The 17,685-nt window shown below is 35.9% G+C and overlaps 1 protein-coding gene across 2 annotated transcripts in view; it reads right to left on the bottom strand.

The window, feature by feature from the left end:
* The window catches only part of cracd (capping protein inhibiting regulator of actin dynamics), a 26,228-nt gene extending 8,543 nt beyond the window's left edge, over nt 1-17,685 (bottom strand). Inside the window, exon 1 of one of the 2 annotated variants that reach the window (XM_077220832.1) lies at nt 17,476-17,685. The gene's annotated coding sequence lies outside the window, so the exon portion shown is untranslated. The remainder of the gene's footprint in view (nt 1-17,475) is intronic. The other variant, XM_077220833.1, reaches the window with a different exon arrangement.

Here is a 17,685-nt window from a genome sequence, read left to right as displayed (position 1 = left end):
ATTCACAACCTACCAAATAAAGTGGAAATCTGCAGGTGGAAAGTGTCTCTGACTGACTGAATCACACTGTTCCCATGTAATGACATTAAACCAATGATAAGACAAAGGACCTTTGGTTTGTATGGAGAGCTCTGCAGACGCACCATTTCCTGAGACTAGAAAGTTATTAGGAATCATAAACGCTACGAAGATAAGACTAGCTCAAAAAGCACTGTTTAAGAATAAAATTACATATAAAACATATGAAATCAAATATTTTTTCTGTTTAATAGTTCGGGGTCTGTGAGATTTTTTCATGACGATTGGTTTTCATGATAGAAGTCTCTTATGCTCACCAAGGCAGGATTTAATTGATAAAATATACAGCAAAAACAGTAATATTGAGAATTATTATTTTAAATTTTATTTGAATACATTTTAAAATGTAATCATTCTAATATGCTGATTTAATGAATCACTTCTGAATAAAAGTATTAATTTCTTTCAAAAAAATCTGACAACAAAATTTGAACTGTAAGTTTCCCTTTTTGATAATCAGCTGCCTTAATTTTTCAGTTCCTTCCTGTTATGTATATGTACTTGTATGTATGATTTTTGTGTATTACAGCCTGTAGGTCCCTTCTTGGTATTTCTGAAGGTATAAAAGCCATAAGCACTCTACCAAGCAAGAGCAAAACATATCCAGGCCATCTTTTCTGTTTCTAAGTATGTGTTTGTGTGCATTTCTAAGGCTCGCGAGTGTGTGACTCTATCTCTGTGTTGTAGGAGCTCCAAGTGAAATGGCTTGAGTGACAGGGCCACTCTACACCACAGAGTAGATCAGTGTGTATCTGTTACAGGCTAAAATTGGAAAGTAGTGGGGAGTTACACAGTAAGTGTGTTTCTGCTAAAAACACAATGGCACAATAACAAAAAAAGTATAAGACGTTTGGTACCTGGAGTCAGTGGCCACTTCTGTTGTTTCTTAAGTTATTATCGTTCCTGAGTTTACTGCTTCACGAGCGCGTATGACTGGATGATTTTATGTTTTCTCATATTTTGTCTCATCATTTCCCCCTCAAAGCCTCGTCCAAGACACAGTCTGTTCCCAGCTGCAACTACTCCATTTCTCTGGCCCACAATGCAGTGCTGCAGGCATCCTCAATCACTGAGGCATATGATGTGAGTGGACACCACTCAGCCAGAGAAACAGCCCTCGATGTGTCTCCCTTGTACTCCTCCATACTACAACCATACACTCAAATACGGCCTTCCTGGTCCTATGAGTGTCAGTACTGCTAAATAAATTCACTCAGACCTGACTGTTCCTCTCACTTCTTTACAAAAGCTTAAACACACTTAACAACATGAAGGCTCAACCTTACACCTCATACTCTTGTTGTACAATATTTCTCACTAGAGCAGCAAATCCAATAACCCATTTTTTTTCCGCTCCCACTGCATGTGCTACACCTGAACCTGACTGTTCCTCTCACACTCCAAATAATCTTGCCATTATTAATTGATACATTTATCATACATTTATTCTCAGCAATATATTTGTTTTCCTATCATTGGCACACATTCGTAAAAAACATTTAGAATCGAGCTACTAAAACATGCCACACATCAACCATGCTGAGAAAGAATGAAACAAGTCACACGTGGGATATTAATAGTTAAACGTGGTTATAAAGTTTGAGGGCAGAAGGTTCACACGGAAAGGTGTGTAAAGCAACAATAACACGCGATTATGTCATATTTAAAGGACTTATAATTCTCACAGAAATGAAAATCATTTACTCATGCTCATGTCGTTCCCAAAAAGGAGACATTTTGGAGAATAGATGGTCACTCTACTCCATGCAATTACAATGAATGAGGAGTGGAGATTTCAAACTTTATACAGAACACAAAAGCACCATAAAAGTGGTTAATGTGACTAAAAGTCACTATTAACAGCTGTCAGATCAAAATTAAGGTGAACATTTAGGCATCCAGCTGCATGGATGAGAGAATTAGGAATAAAAGCTCCAGTCTTCCCAATCATTGTAATTGCATGGAAAAGAACATTAAAGAAAATCTTTCAAATAAAACCTTCATATAGGTTTTTAAAGACATGAGGGTGCGTAAATATTGACAGAATTGTAACCCATGTAACACCAAACAATTCTTAAAGAGACAGTGCTGATAATCTTTGGTGCATTTAGTGTGCTGCACTGCCACTTTAAGAGCAGGCCACTCGCAAAGATCCTCACTCTGTTTTTGTTTACCTGGGCCTTCAGATACTGTTACCTCTACCCGCTCATCAAGCGTAGCCTCCTTACTGTCCGTCGCCATGGTTATGACGGCCTTGGTCTGCATCAAGGGTAGAGGGGGGGATAAACGTGAACACAGAGGTATTTTTCTCATTGATGTGTTCATGTGTGCAAGAAAATTGCAGGAGGAGATGACAATAATAGGAGATAGAAAGGCTTAGAGGGATCATAAGACACCTATCACTTTCCCTTTCTTTCCTTATGGGCTCCTAAACTCTCTTTCATAAAACCATATTTATTCAATGCTTCATCTGTTTTTATTATCATCATAATCTCATAGATTTTACAATCTCATACACAGTCTTTCTTTGGTCCAAGGTTTATTTCTTGCCATCATTTTGTTGCAAATAACAGGACCATCTATTTATCTGTGGTGGGAATTGGATAAGAATTAAGGAATACAATTCCCATCTTGCAGATCAAAACCTTGTACATTACTGGGACTGTAAACTTTACTCGGCTATTAGTCTGGATATATGCCCAGTTATAATGCTCTTAAGTCATAACTTAATAATGTACTGCTGCCATGATAAAAGAACATGTACACAAACATCTCATTTTGTTGTTTGCTGTATAACTGACAGCTCATACATAGCTGTGCTTTCTCTGATGACTACAAGTAACTATTGCAATATAAATCAATATAATATTAAATATTTATTTTTTATTGAAGTATCAGTGTCATAATGTACAATAGGCTAATGTACAATCATCTGCTCATTATTGCAAAACAACCCTGTTGGGATTTATTTTTTGTGATGATGATCAACTGACTGTATATTATTCCTTACAAAAAAGGAATAATGCATATAATATGTATGTATATGTATACATATGTATATAATAATTAAAATTTGTATAGAATTCTTATTTATCTAGAAAAAAAGACCATTTAAGAAAAAAAAAATGATGATTTAAAAACATTGTATTTTTTTTTAAATATTAGATTAAAAAAACCTTTAAAAACTTGCCTTGGCAACTAACTGAAATAAATGTGTTTAAGTTAAAAATACTAAATGACTAAAACAAAATAAATATTTAAATAAGAACAAAAATGAAAATGAAAACTGAAAGTATAAAAATAAAAGCTACTTTAAAATATGATTAATAATAATGTAATTCAGTATTAAAACACTGGATTGTGGATGGATAGTGAATAAGTTTTTGTGATGAAATTGCATAAAATAGGCACAATTGTTTAGTGTTTTGTTTAGTGAAGTGTGTGTATGTACACACATGCTAGGGAGTGTTAGTATGTCAGCTAACATGTGTGTTAGTGTAATTACAGAGTATCGTGTCTGTGGAGAACATAGAGGCACTATAGTGAAGAGAACTATAGTGCACCTCCATAGAGGTAGAGTGCATTATCACATCATATTTATGCCTGGTCAGCAATCTATGCAAAATCTAAATGAAAGGCTATTTAGAAAGCACTTTTTATGTTAATGGAACCCCCATAGGATGTACTGTACAATGGAGCAAGATACAACATATAGAGAAAGCTAAAATGTAATTTTTTACCACAGAATCAACTTCTCTAATTCTCATGCACAAAGTGCACCTAATGTAATTTATATCAGTCAGTACTAAAATACAGCAAATGGTGTTTTTCCATATTGCTTCTGGGATTCTACATACGCTCATTCAGAATGCCAGGAAAGAAATGCCAAGATTTAAAATGGCACTATTGTTGTAATTTAATCAAAACTCATTGCCTCAAAACCTGTATTCCTTTTGGCAGATAAAAACCTTTTGGCAGCACAGCATTGCACTAACTGTTAAACACAACAAACTGTAAATGATTAAAGTCTTACGTCATCCTTAAGTCGTTTCTCTTTGTATGAGTAGACAGTGTCCTCTAACGTCTCCTAGGGTCATCCTAAAAGTTTCACTGTCTAAACAGACTCAGTTGCTGCTTGAATGGATCAATGTGTCTTTGTCTGTTTGTGATGCTAGTCCAGATGTGTTTGTGTTTGTGCACATGCATCTGCGGTACAAGTATAAACGTGGTCCAAACCGCATGTGTATTCGTCATGTTCTGGCCCATGTTAACGAATGATCTTGCTTGTGTTGTGTGCATTAAAGAAGCTCCAGACACAATGACGATGCTAAATGCACAAATCGCAGCCACATGCACTGCAACAGGACACTGAAAATACCCCAGACAAACAGAAAAGGCTGCAGCAGAGCTACAGAGGGTTAGCGGCTAAGTTAGCTCTAGCTGCTAGCAATGCTAATTTATCCCACTTGCTGAAGTTTAATGGTACAGACTGACCTCACTACAAGTCAAGTCACCTTCATTTATATAGCGCTTTTAAAAATATAGATTGTTTCAAAGCAGCTTTACTGTGATAATAGGAAATTAAAGTAACAGAGATTGTTTTGCATTTACAGCAGCTAGAATAAAGTTATTGTCTAGCTAAAATTAGTATTGATTGATTCACTTACATCACAACGATCATTAGTTATTAACTTAGGGGCCGCTAACGCAACACCGTTCTAACAGAAAACCCTTAATGCGATCCGGCCGCTCACAAAACAGTCCTTGGTAGCTCGAGAACGCAAACCATGAAATAGGTTCCAAGGTACAAGCCTTGTGTATTATACAGACTTGTTTTTTATCGCTTCCGCGTAGCCATGTCAACCGGAATTATCCTAAAACGTTTTATCTGTACATAAGTAAAGGGAAGGGAAGGAGGCCTTCACAGTGGAGAGACTGGTTGACACTTCAGGACTGTGTTGTCGTCGTGTCCAGGCGAAGGTCCTTCATCAGATCCGGATACAGCCTGGATCCGGCGGACTGCGGTAAGCCTCGAGATAAACAGCAAGACTAATATTAGCGTAGACGCCATCCTTCTTATGATGTAACAAGTACATCAGGATTTATGGGAAGTGTTCACAGTTCCGACTGATCTAAACTATGTAGCCTAACATTGAATTATAGAAGTCTATAATGTGTTAGCTGTATGCTAGGTCAAAGAGATGTGTTTTTAGTCTAGATTTGAACTGACAGAGTGTGTCTGCTTCCTGGACAATGTTAGGAAGATTGTTCCAAAGTTTTGGTTCTAAATAGGAAAAGGATCTACCGCCAGCGGTCGATTTTGATATTCTATCAACTGTCCGGAATTTTGAGATCGCAATAGATGTGACGGACTATAATGCGTTAAGAGCTCGCTCAAGTACTGGGGAGCTAAACCATTTAGTGCTTTGTAAGTAATCAGCAATATTTTAAAATGTATAGAATGTTTAACAGGGAGGCAATGCAGTAGTTTGTTTATTAAGCGTGCAGGAGAACCACCCATAATAGCATTACAAAAATCTAGCCTTGATGTAATGAATGCATGAACTAACTGTTCCACATTTGTCATTGAGAGCATATGACATAATTGAGATTTTTAAGATGGAAAAATGCGGTTTTACAGATACTAGACACGTGACTTTCAAATGAAAGATTGGTATCAAAGAGCACACCCAGGTTCCTAACCGACGACGAGGACTTGACAGAGCAGCCATCAAGTGTAAAACAGTGTCTAGGTTAGTGTGTGAGGAAGTTTTTTTTGCAATTATTAGAATCTCTGTTTTTTCAGAATTAAGTATTAGGAAATTACTAGTCATCCAGTTTTTTATATCAGCTATGCATTCCGTTAATTTTTATGAATTGGTAGGTTTCATCCGGGCATGAAGAAATATAGAACTGACTGAATATCATCAGCATAACAGTGAAAACTAATGCCATGCTTCCTAATGATATCTCCTAAGGGTAGCATGTACAGAGTGAACAGCAACGGTCCTAGTACTGAGCCTTATGGTACACCATACTGAACTTTTGATCGATAAGACATCTCTTCATTTACATATGATTTATGTAAACCATGCTAATGCAATTCCACTGATGCCAACATAATTTTCAAGTCTATTTAAAAGAATTTTGTGGTCAATGGTATCAAATGCAGCACTAACCACGATCGGATACAACCACGATCGGAAGATAAGAGCAAATAATTTGTGACTCTAATGAGATCTGTCTCAGTACTATGGTACGGTCTAAATCCTGACCGAAAATTCTCGCAGATACTATTTCTTTCCAAAAAGGAACATAGTTGTGAGGAAAATGCCTTTTTTAGTATCTTTGACAGAAAAGGTAGATTTGAGATCGGCCAGCAGCTTTAAACATTATTACAAACATTTCTAGCACAGGCCTGCCTCTATTTGACCAAACCAGTGCGCTATAAAATGGGCTATAAGTGGATTCCTGGAATGGTGCCCCTCTGACTCCTGAACCTAAAAGCTACATGACTCATTATTAGCAGTCATACGATATCCTATAATGCCCATCATAAAGAGATTAAATTATTTAAAATAAATTCATAGAAGATGAAGATGCGCAAGTGATCTGCTGCAATAGCGAACTTTTGTAACTCAGGCCACGTACACTACTGATCAAAAGTTTGGGATCAGTAAGATTTAAAAAAAACAAAAAAACATTAATAGTTTTATTCAGCAAGGATGTATTAAACTGATCAAAAGTAATAGTATAGACATTTATGTTACATAAGATGGTTTATGTAATGGTTTCTAAAAACCATGCTCAACTGTTTTCTACATTGATAATCAGCTAATCAATTCTACATAATCACCAAATCAGCATATTAGAATGATATGGCATAATGAGGCTGAAAATTCAGCTTTGATATCAAAGGAAAAACTTACATTTTAAAACATATTCAAATAGAAAACAATTATTTAAAAAAAAAGCCTTGGTGATAAGAGAAAAAAAACTCATAAGAGACAAAACAAGAAAAAATCTTACCGACCCCAAACTTTTGAATGATTGTATAAATGAACTATTTTTTCTATAGCTTTGTGAAAGAAAGCTTTACAGAGTGCCAACCTTTCCAGATTCTATCTTAGAAAAATGACCATTGATTAAGTAATCTTTCCACTCAAAGGAGGCATAGAAGCTTAATTTCAAGCAGCATATAAACTACAAATGTTTGTAATGTGGCCTAGAAGCAACATAAATGAATTTAAACAGGAATCACAATCTTATAAAATTGCTTACAACCATTTTTTTTAGCATAATGTCACCTTCTGTGTTGATTCTCATGCACAGCTAATAGAAAACAACATGTGTGCTTATTGCTGACAACAGCAACATTTAAGGCGGTTCTGATGTTGTATTTTATCTACACAGAACTAAAGGCTCATCAGGAAAGATCCAGGTCAGTGCCGCCATATTTTAGTAAAGACGACCTACGTCACCATTATTTTAGCCTAAATATGCGACGGGGCTCGGAGCTGTCAGTAATGCCTGCACATTAAGCAAATCACACTTTATGCATTATGTTTCAGGGGTGAAATGATCTTGCCTTGCGCAAAGGCCCATATATTATTATGATAGCAAGCTAGCTTCACTCGTACAATGGGGCGGCTTGAATGTACAGCTAGAAATCACTGAAGCAAAAATGAGATGGCTGACTGCGCAGCGTATAGCAAAGCTGGTCTAGTTGCCTGTGCTTACTGAGCACAAAAGCACACTTTTACCTAATTCAGCCGCACAGCTGGAAAGAGCTGCATACCACTGAAGGAAAACCTTAGGGAACATGGATTCAACCTTCTGCACCTTGATTTACAAAGCTCGGTTGCTGCTCCTTGGTGCTTTAGGGAAAAAAATATAACAAAACCATTGAATCACAACTTATAGATCTCTAATAACAGCATGCCTTATCTTAAGAGTGTTTATTGAAGTATGAAGGCTAATATTTCTAATTGTGTTGGTTCTGGATGAATGATGGTTATGGAGATCAAATGAACACAAATCTGTCATCAATAGCCCATAAGACCTCAATGGATGTCAGGGTTGCCTTTCAAAGCTTGACCTCAGCCTTATTAAACCAGGCAATTCTGATTCAAACCTATACTCTTATGAACTGTGGCAGTGTAACTTGCTGTAGAATAAATTGAAGGGCCTGGGGCTAGTTGTCACAATTTTTACTTTGTGTGTTGGTGGATTTTTGGAGGTCAGTTTCTGCATACCCACCTTGAACACTATTGCCCAGATAGAAGATAATGCCACAGTTTATGGGTTAAGCTGCCACATTGGAACAGTTAAAACATTTTAAACAATAAAAACTGTAAATATATAAAATTGTAACATTACAATATATAAAACATGTTACAACTTGCCCCAACATATAATTTCTTAAAACTATATGAAAATGACAGAACAGATCAGCTTGGTTAAAATCTATAGTTGATTTTTCTCTGAATGATAGTGTGGTTTTATTTTTGTGCACTTCTTACAGAACAGCTGTGAAATAAATATATATATATAATACTAACATTTTTGTTTGGTGGACAGAATTCATACAAATTGATCAAATTTCATAGTTTGAAACCAACAGACAAACAACTGCAAACAAACAAGCTTTCGTACAAATGGATCTTTGACTCAAAACCTCATAGTTACTTGGATATATGGCCCTTGTGACAACTTCCTCATGTAACTACAAGTCCTGGTCTCCCTATATAAGATATAAATGACAAATAATTATGAAATTTTGGATTTAAAATCTTTTGGTTTTTAAATATGTTCAACACTACTCCACTTCACTAGACTCCAGATTCTCCAAACAGGCATTTTACGCAACTCCCTCTAGCTGTATTTTCACTCACTATTTAATCTGCAGTCACAGACATGAGCAAGCTCTGTAGTTAGCCCTAGTCTCTTTCTAAAATTTTTTAATTATTTTGAAAGTCTTTCATGCTCGCCATTTATTGGATAAAAAAATACAGTAAAAACAGTAATTGTGTGAAAAGTATTTGAATTTAAAATAACTTTTTTTCTATTTTCATATAATTTAAAATGTACTTTATTTGGACGATGGCAAAGCTGAATTTTCAGCATCATTACTCCAGTCCTCAGTGTCACATGAATCTTCAGAAATCATTCTTATATGCTGATTTGGCGCTCAAGAAACATTTATTATTAATATCAGTGTTGAAAACAGTTGCTGCAGTGCTGCTTAATAATTTATTTGAAAACTCAAATTGTTGAATAGAAAGTTAAAAAGAACAGCAAGAAATATTTTTTTTTGTAACATTAAAAGTATTAATTTCTTTAAAAAAAAAAAAAAAAAAATCTTACTGACCCTAAACTTTTAAAGGCATATTATGTAGATTTCGCCCCACTAGAGGTCACTTATTCAAAACAATAACAAAGGTGTAGCTTGACGCTGTGGATAAGTGAAACTATGGGAGTAGTCGTCGTTAAATTCACATTATCTTATTTTATTCTAATGAACAGCCGCAAATGCTGAATTACTCATTCAGGTCTCTTTATTTGACAAACTCAAATTGTGGGGTAGCGCAGTGCTGTTTTACTTGGTCAAAAGAATCATACTAAAAACACATCTGATTTGAGTGTGTGGAAAGTTATGTTATAACGTTACTCCGTGGGTTCGCTCTGTGTCTGGAGTGAGACACTTTGTTTCACACTGCCGTGAACTAGAGCGATATTATCATATTAATAAGTGCTGGATGACTTGTGTTGCTAAATGGCATGCAATTATTATTTTTTTAATTCTCTTATGATTTCTAAATCATTATAAATGTTAGCTATTGACAAAATAGTGTTGTCTGATATACTTTTTGGGTACGAACATGTCACTGTAAATCAAGAAAACAAGACATTCAAACAATACGACTAACCGTGTTGAGCCATATAATAATTAGTTTTCTGTCCATAAAGGTATCCAAACAGTTGCTCACCTGTCTAATAAAACACATAGGCCTGGTTTCACATACAGGGCTTAGATTATGCAAGGATTAGGCCTTAGTTCAATTTAAGTAGCTTTAATAAACATGCCCGAGAAAAAAACTGGTTTGCATCTTGAGAAAACAATGGCACTGACATATTTTAAGATAATTCAGTGCAAGTTGCTTTCATTTAAAACAGATCAAACATGCATTTTAGTCTGAGACTAAGTTTAAGCCTCGTCTGTGAAACCGGGGGATACTATTAAAGTGTCTTCAATGGTGTTTAAATCTAGTAAAACCTGAAATCGAGGGTAACGCTGATATGAAATCATTGATAGGTGACATAATGACACGGGATGTTACACTGCAAAATAGCTGATTTCTTGTTGGGAACATTTGGAATGAGGTAAGCACACAAGTCAAAATAACATTGCTCTAGTAGTTTTTGGAGGTTTTAATCCAAAAATCTTACATATTGTGCCTTTTAAATGGTATAATATAATATAATATAATAAATTATAATACAATATATTCCTTCTGTAAAAGAAGGAAAATCCAGGCCAGGAGTTTATCAAGTGATACAGTTCACATATGTGTACCCACACACGCAAACTATGGGGCATTTCTACCATTAACAAGTATTCAAATAAAACTTATAATAAAAATTATAACAAAAATAAATTAGAAACAAAAAGCTTACTTTAATACACATAAATTATATTTTACATATTCTTTCAAAAAAACAACCAAAAAGCTATTGGTTCTTGGTTCTAACGCACATCTATTTTCATTACAGTGCATACGATAAGAAAGGCACAATGGGTCTTTGAGGATATGGGGCTGGCGAGAGATAATGGCAGCTTCATGAACAGAGGCCTATTGTGTTTAACAATATCTTGCCATACGCATTACACAAAAAAAACGCTAGATCGCATACATGGTCGAAGGAGTACACAAGAATAAAGGCTTACCTGGTTGTCGATTTATCTGCGTAAGAGTCTAGTATGCGTTTATGCATGTGTGGCTGTTCCACCTGCCTGCTGTTACTGTGGAGCTGCGCTATTACCTAGAGTCAGGTGTCACATTGCACAAGTGCAAAGAGAACTCAAGAATGCTTATAGCTGTGTGTTGTTGTGCGCACATGAGGAAAAATATATCTGTTCCTCATATGCAGTTTTGATAGTTAACAAATTATGAATTCACAAACATCTCCGTTATTGAATACAGTGTGAAAAAATATGGTATGCATATTGATACTCCCATAAAGTTCTCACAGTGTATGTTTTTGTGTTGTTCGTGGGACGTTTGCATGATTTCCTATGTGAGAGCTTAGTCGCCTATGCCCAAGATACATTCACACATGTGACTGAAAACAATCCTAGAATGTGTCCGAGAGAAGAGAAAAGTGGGTGATGATGGTGAGGTAGTGTGCTGGTTTATACTGCTGTCTCTGTTGCTACTCACAGAATGCCACTTTGTTCGTTGGCCAGCTTACCAGGGGCAGGAAGAACAAACATGCATTGATGATTTTAAACTGCCCAACACAGACTGTGACTGTAAGCTTGTTTGTCAGCATATGTGAGGATGCGTGTGTGTATTGTGTTAAAACAATTTCAAAGAACAAGGGCCCCCATTAACTGAATAAAGACGTGTGGAGGATCAATAACGGCACAAACTGCTACCTGTCTCCAGTGTCAGAAATCAACTGTATTATTAAGGGGCAATTTCAAGTAGCCTGCTTTTATGTGGGCATACTTATATTCCAACCATATAAAAACATGCCATGTCATACATTTCAGTTGAATCTATTACTGGATTAATATTCTCAATCAGAACATATGGCTGTTATGAAGTCATATCAACATCACATACAAAAGTTGCTGTAAGTAATTCACATTATTACAGTACATTTTAATAAAATGTAAATTTGATGAATGGCCCCACTTTATATTAGGTGTCTTTGACTTCTATGTATCAAAAAAATTAATTGTTAAATACAATGCGTTGAGTTACTGAGTTCATGTTTTATTGCTTTTGAGGTGGGACATGGGTAAGGTTATGTGACAGTTAGGTTTAGTGGTATGGTTCGGTTTAAGGGAGGGGTAAGGGGTCAACGGTGCATTATATTTTAATAATACTGTTATGCAAGTAGGTGTCGGCAAGTGACTGTCTTTATGAATCATTTATTCAAACAATTCGTTCAAAAATGCTGATTAATTCAGGAACAAAATAACTGAATGTCTTTCCGAATGAGCCATGGAATTATTCATTCAACCAATTTGTTCAAACATGTGAATACTTCCCTACTATATAGAAAGCAAAAAACAGTACGCCAAAAGAGTAGTATGTCCAAATACATAGTATTCGAAAAACAGTAGACGAAAAGTACTAGGATGACCGGTTACTTCCACTGAGATACTGAAGTGCACATTTGATGGACACTTTACTATCCCATGAGGCCACTTCAGAGGATTTAAGAATAGCAGTGAAGCAACTGACGCTGGTAGGTCACGTGACAGACAACATGGTGGATGTAGTACATCCGAATTTCATTCATACCACCTATATTCATGGTTCTGCTGTGGCCATGTCTGCAACTTCAAAACAGGCAAAACAGACCAATAATGGGCATATTGTGTCTAAAATGTAAAATTGTTTATTGAACTGCTGTTTAAAAACAATATTGCACACACATGTCCAAATAGCAGCATAGTATAGGCTAATAAAGTATAGGTATGCACTGTGGAGGAAATTGTTGCCATTTTCAATATTTGGGGCATTTTTTCACCTTAATTTGAGACCTTGTCTGTCCATAATGCTGCACACAGTCAAAATACACCGATCAAAATTGTTCCTTGGGTAGTGGGTACTGTAAAGTAATTAGAGATCTCATAGGGTATTATGCCGACTCAAAGGACAAGAACACTTAGCAGTTAGCATTAACAATTAAACCTGTCATTTGTGCTGTGCTTAGCACTACAGAAGGGACTATGAAAATGCAATGCTTTCCAAAAGTATTCAGCCTCTATAAGCTGATCTGTGCAGTTTTCTTGATGTTAAAATAATTTCTCGTCTCAGTTTAATGTGCAGAGACATCTGTTGGTAAACCACTTGCAAACTAGACAGTTAGTCCATGATGTCAGTGTGTGGCTCAATCAATTGGTGTGAGTTTGGAGCAGGACTACTTATTTGGACAATGAGAGATGGGGGCAGGGCAAAATGTGTAGTCGGCATGTTTGAGAAACCTATTGCATTATCAGTGGTGTGTGGGAATTATCCACTGCAGCTTCAACAAAGCTATTTTCAATTTTTTGGTTTCTGCTAAAAATAAATGCATTGTAATGCTGTTGCTTATAGTAATTGTTAACATGAGATTCAAAATCTCCTGCACTGGAAGGCTGAGTCTTTCTTGCATGTGTTAAACTTCAGAGACTGTATAGTGATTCACGCTGGCAGTGAATATTGGCTTTAATAAAAACTCCCACAGAACAGACATAGAAGAGAATCATCAAGGAATCAGATTCAATCTGAAAACATTACCTTTCAAGATCTGTAGAAGAACAGGCCAAGACAAGCAGCCCACTCTAATAAAGCACAGTGACCTTTAACTACAGAATATGAATCCACAGAGAACAAATTTCTCTCTAAATTTCTATCTACAAGAATCTATCTAATATGTATCTGTCTATGTATATCTATGTATATATCTATCTATGTATGTATCTATCTATCTATCTCCATCCATCCATCCATTCAACGTATTTCATAAGTAGTAATAAATAATAATTGTAGGGAATTGCTGATGGCATTGATGCTCCTTTTTTACAAAAAAGAAATGTACAATTTCTCACTCCTATTTCTTACTTCATATATCAAATAGAAAGAATCTGCATATCCTACTAATGAAAAAGGAAATAATAATAAAAAAGCAATATACTGACCAATCTTTGACAAAACAAATTTTAGATGCTGATGGGATGTGTTCCCACCAGGCTTTCTAACAAGCAACATTTCCATGGCCAACCAGCTTCACCAGAAAGACTATTACTCATTGTGCTGATAAAGAGCCTAAGTGTGCAGGACCAGCACTAACTAGCCTGGACCAGCAAAATCAAAGTCTTGCTTCAGCGTTGTCATTGTAGGACAAAGTTTTGTGTACTCAAGGCCTGACCTGTGTTCTGATAAGGTATTTTCTGCATAACATGACTTGCGGTTTGGGTGAAATTAGAGATGCTATTGTGGAAATTATTGCTGTGGAGCAGTATCTATTGTATAATAGTGCACAGATTGAGAACTTAAGCTAAAACATCTTACTTACAGCATATAGTTGCTGATTAAAATGAGAGGAGGAACTGGGCTGAACCATACTGTAATTACAGAGCGTTCCCAGACAGACACACATTTCCTAACTGTGCTGTGTTCTCCTGTCGCAGTCTCTCTATCAAACACACACATACAGACACTCTTTTATACTAAGAACAAACAGTTGTAAATAAAGGCATCTGCGTGTCAGAACATTGCACTTATAAGAATAGGATAAATATGTCCTTTGTTTTGTCAGTCTGTCTTTCGAACCCCTCCATTCTTGTGTCTCAAAATATCCCTTTTTGTACTGAAACTTGTGCAGTGTCATTATTAACTGTGGTCTGTACTGATTGTGTTCGGCTACTTGAGATTTATATCAATAGTTTTGGGTTCATGCTTCCTGCTCCACCTCACCACACAAGTCTTAGTCAAAGCAACAACCCTTCAGATGAATTATTAAATGTGAATTCATTATTAATTATGAAATTATTCACATAGGATCTGAGGGTTTGGTGGAAAAAAACCTTCAATATAAAAGAATAAGCATGTTCAATATGCATGAAATGGACACATAATCATTGTGTTTACACTAATTAGGACAGAAAACCAACTGAACTCTTAAGCGTTCAACCTCAAATGCATGTGAATCGCCACTTGCCCCGACTAATTGACTGACCTACATGTCAGCGATAGTGTGTTCTAGTGTCTAGGCAACATTTGCCTGTTTCCATACATGCATTCAATTATATTGCTACTGTAAGTGAATGTATATGGCTGGATCATTCTATGAAAAACATATGAACACTTACTTCGTGTGATGTTTTAAGTGTGTATCTCTTCTCAAGATCATGTTCTAATGATACTAAAGTGCAGATTGTGTTACATTATATCTGAGAGGGTCACGTTACTCTATAAGTGCCTATTTAGACACTGTTTGGTAGTGTAATAATAGGGCAATATGAATTCCTCTTGGGATCAATGGACAGCTCTACATTAATATGTCTATCTGTGTTGTACTACACTAGAGGGCAATTTTAAACCACATGTTTTGAGGCCAATGTCTGTCACGTCAAATTTGTGAGCCTACTAAAGTGGGTTTAATTAGGTCATATTGTTATGGCAAATAACATCCTATAAAGTCCAGCATACATAAGGCCTACCCACTGCCGACTAAAGATGTGTAACCTTATTCAGATGATGCTGTGGGATCGCCTGTCACACCAACAAAAGCACAGACACTCCGGTCGAACACACAGGGCCTTTCCTCTTCACTGGTCAACTTGTATTGATGCAGTACTTTTTATGGATTAATATTAATTGGCCTTTTCATTAATTATTTATAGTGGGAGGAAGCCTCGGGAGCAGTTTCTCTGGTTTCCTCTACTTGAACGCACAAATCTTCAAGATGTTTAAGGGGAACATGCCCCAGCAGTGGGAACTTTTGAGGCCGTTTCCTGTCTTATACATGGAAATTGTTTTGCCTTCAAATGGCAGGCCTAAGAATGTTCAACTGACAAAGGAGTAAGGAAGCTTGTGTGTCTAGTTGTGTATTTTGTGTATTTAAAGAACATTTCTTTCTCCTTGTTTTATCATATGTTTTTATGTAACTTTATATAACTTGAATATAATATTTTGTCAAAATGTAAATTTTTCAGAGAGGATTCATAATTTTTATTAAATTATGATTTATAATACTCAATTATTTCAGGCAAAAAAAAAACTGTGAGCTAAAAAGTAATGTCAACTTTTGTTTTTTTAGCCGGATAAGAATGCACAATATAGCCTACCTTATTCGTTTTGATATTCGTTTGATGTTAGAGGTTTTTTTTGTTTATTGGTATTAGTTAACCTAATTAATTTAATTGTTCATGCTCATTTCCTCTATATTTTACAATTACCATAATCTAACACTCACTTATTGTTAAAAATAAATAATTGAATAATAACACTGTTAATCTTATTCATGCATTTTATTATAATTTTGCATTGTCTAAATTCACTTGTATTTAAAACTATTTATTTTAGTTTTATGTTTCATTTCTGAGACAAACTAGTATATAAGAATACTTAAGCATATCTGCCATTATTAGAAGCATCATGCGATCCAAGCAATTCAGAAAGAAATTACTGAGATTCAAATTTCCTTGCAAGAAAACACATTATTACAGTTAAGATTTCTAAACCTCATCATCTGTGTCTGTACACTAAAAATCCATCCATCCATTTATGAGTTATATGAAGTGTACAGTGAGAAGAAATCACAACCTTATATACTAAGTGTAATGTTTATGTGTATATGTATGTTATTGATTTTATCATTCTCACATCACTGAGCCTTTAACAATAAGATCAGTCCTACATATACGCTATAAACAACTCATGCATGAACACAACAACAGGGTGTTTATATAGTGTGGACCTGGTAGCAAATACAAACAAAGAAACAAAACTGAAATTCAATTTAGAGTTCGGCATTACATCATCGTTACGTCATAATAAAAGAAGAAAAATTAGGCCAGACACTGTCTATTAATAAAAAAAAAAGGGTATATGTGCACGCCTTTCTTGCATTAATGAATGCCAATAAATCGTATCAGTGATGTATTTGGCTTATCTAAATAGTGAGTAACCATCCATGTTTTTTATGAACGGGCAAAGCTATCGATGGCATATTTTGCCACAAAAGCATGCATTGTTGGCAGGTATGCATCGTGAGAGAAAACGACACTACAGCTCAGGGAATCATCAATTGCCTGCACCAGTAAGCATATAATGAATGACTGACGACTCATAATTCAAATATTCAATGTTTTGCTAACATTTCATGAGCATCACTTAATCAAAAGGACTGTCATTCATAAATAAGCTAATAAAAGGCAACATATGAAGGGGCCAGATGGATGTGATGATGCAAACGTATCGACGGTGTTTTCTACAAAATGACAGATTTCTTTATCATGCATTTCAACGCGAAAGGCAGCTCGAGACATGTTCATGCCTCCCCAGCTGTGCACACATCTGTAAAGAATGGTGGATTTTGGAAGATGGGCTAAATGACAAGGTCAGTATCACCGACAAAGATATGCAGTTTAACAAATGTTTAATAATCTCCTACCTCTCACGCGTCTGTCACGGCACAGCGATCAGTCTCTATGCTTCTTTTATTGTGTCTCGCGGCACTCGGTTTATCTTCCATTCAAGTCGCAGCACACGAGCTGACCTCTTTGTGTATGTGTGTATGTGAATGTGTGTGTTGCTGATGCTGCGAGTGCTCGCCCTCCTCCTCGAGACAGTTCCGTACGGATTCAGTGCGCGCGGAGGCGCT

The sequence above is a fragment of the Siphateles boraxobius genome, unplaced genomic scaffold (genome assembly GCF_051911475.1).
Source record: "Siphateles boraxobius isolate OS27281-9 unplaced genomic scaffold, OSU_SipBor_1 8, whole genome shotgun sequence".
NCBI classification, from domain to species: Eukaryota; Metazoa; Chordata; class Actinopteri; order Cypriniformes; family Leuciscidae; genus Siphateles; species Siphateles boraxobius.
The sequence above is the reverse complement of the archived record's forward strand: the minus strand, read 5'-3'. Positions and strand labels throughout refer to the sequence as shown.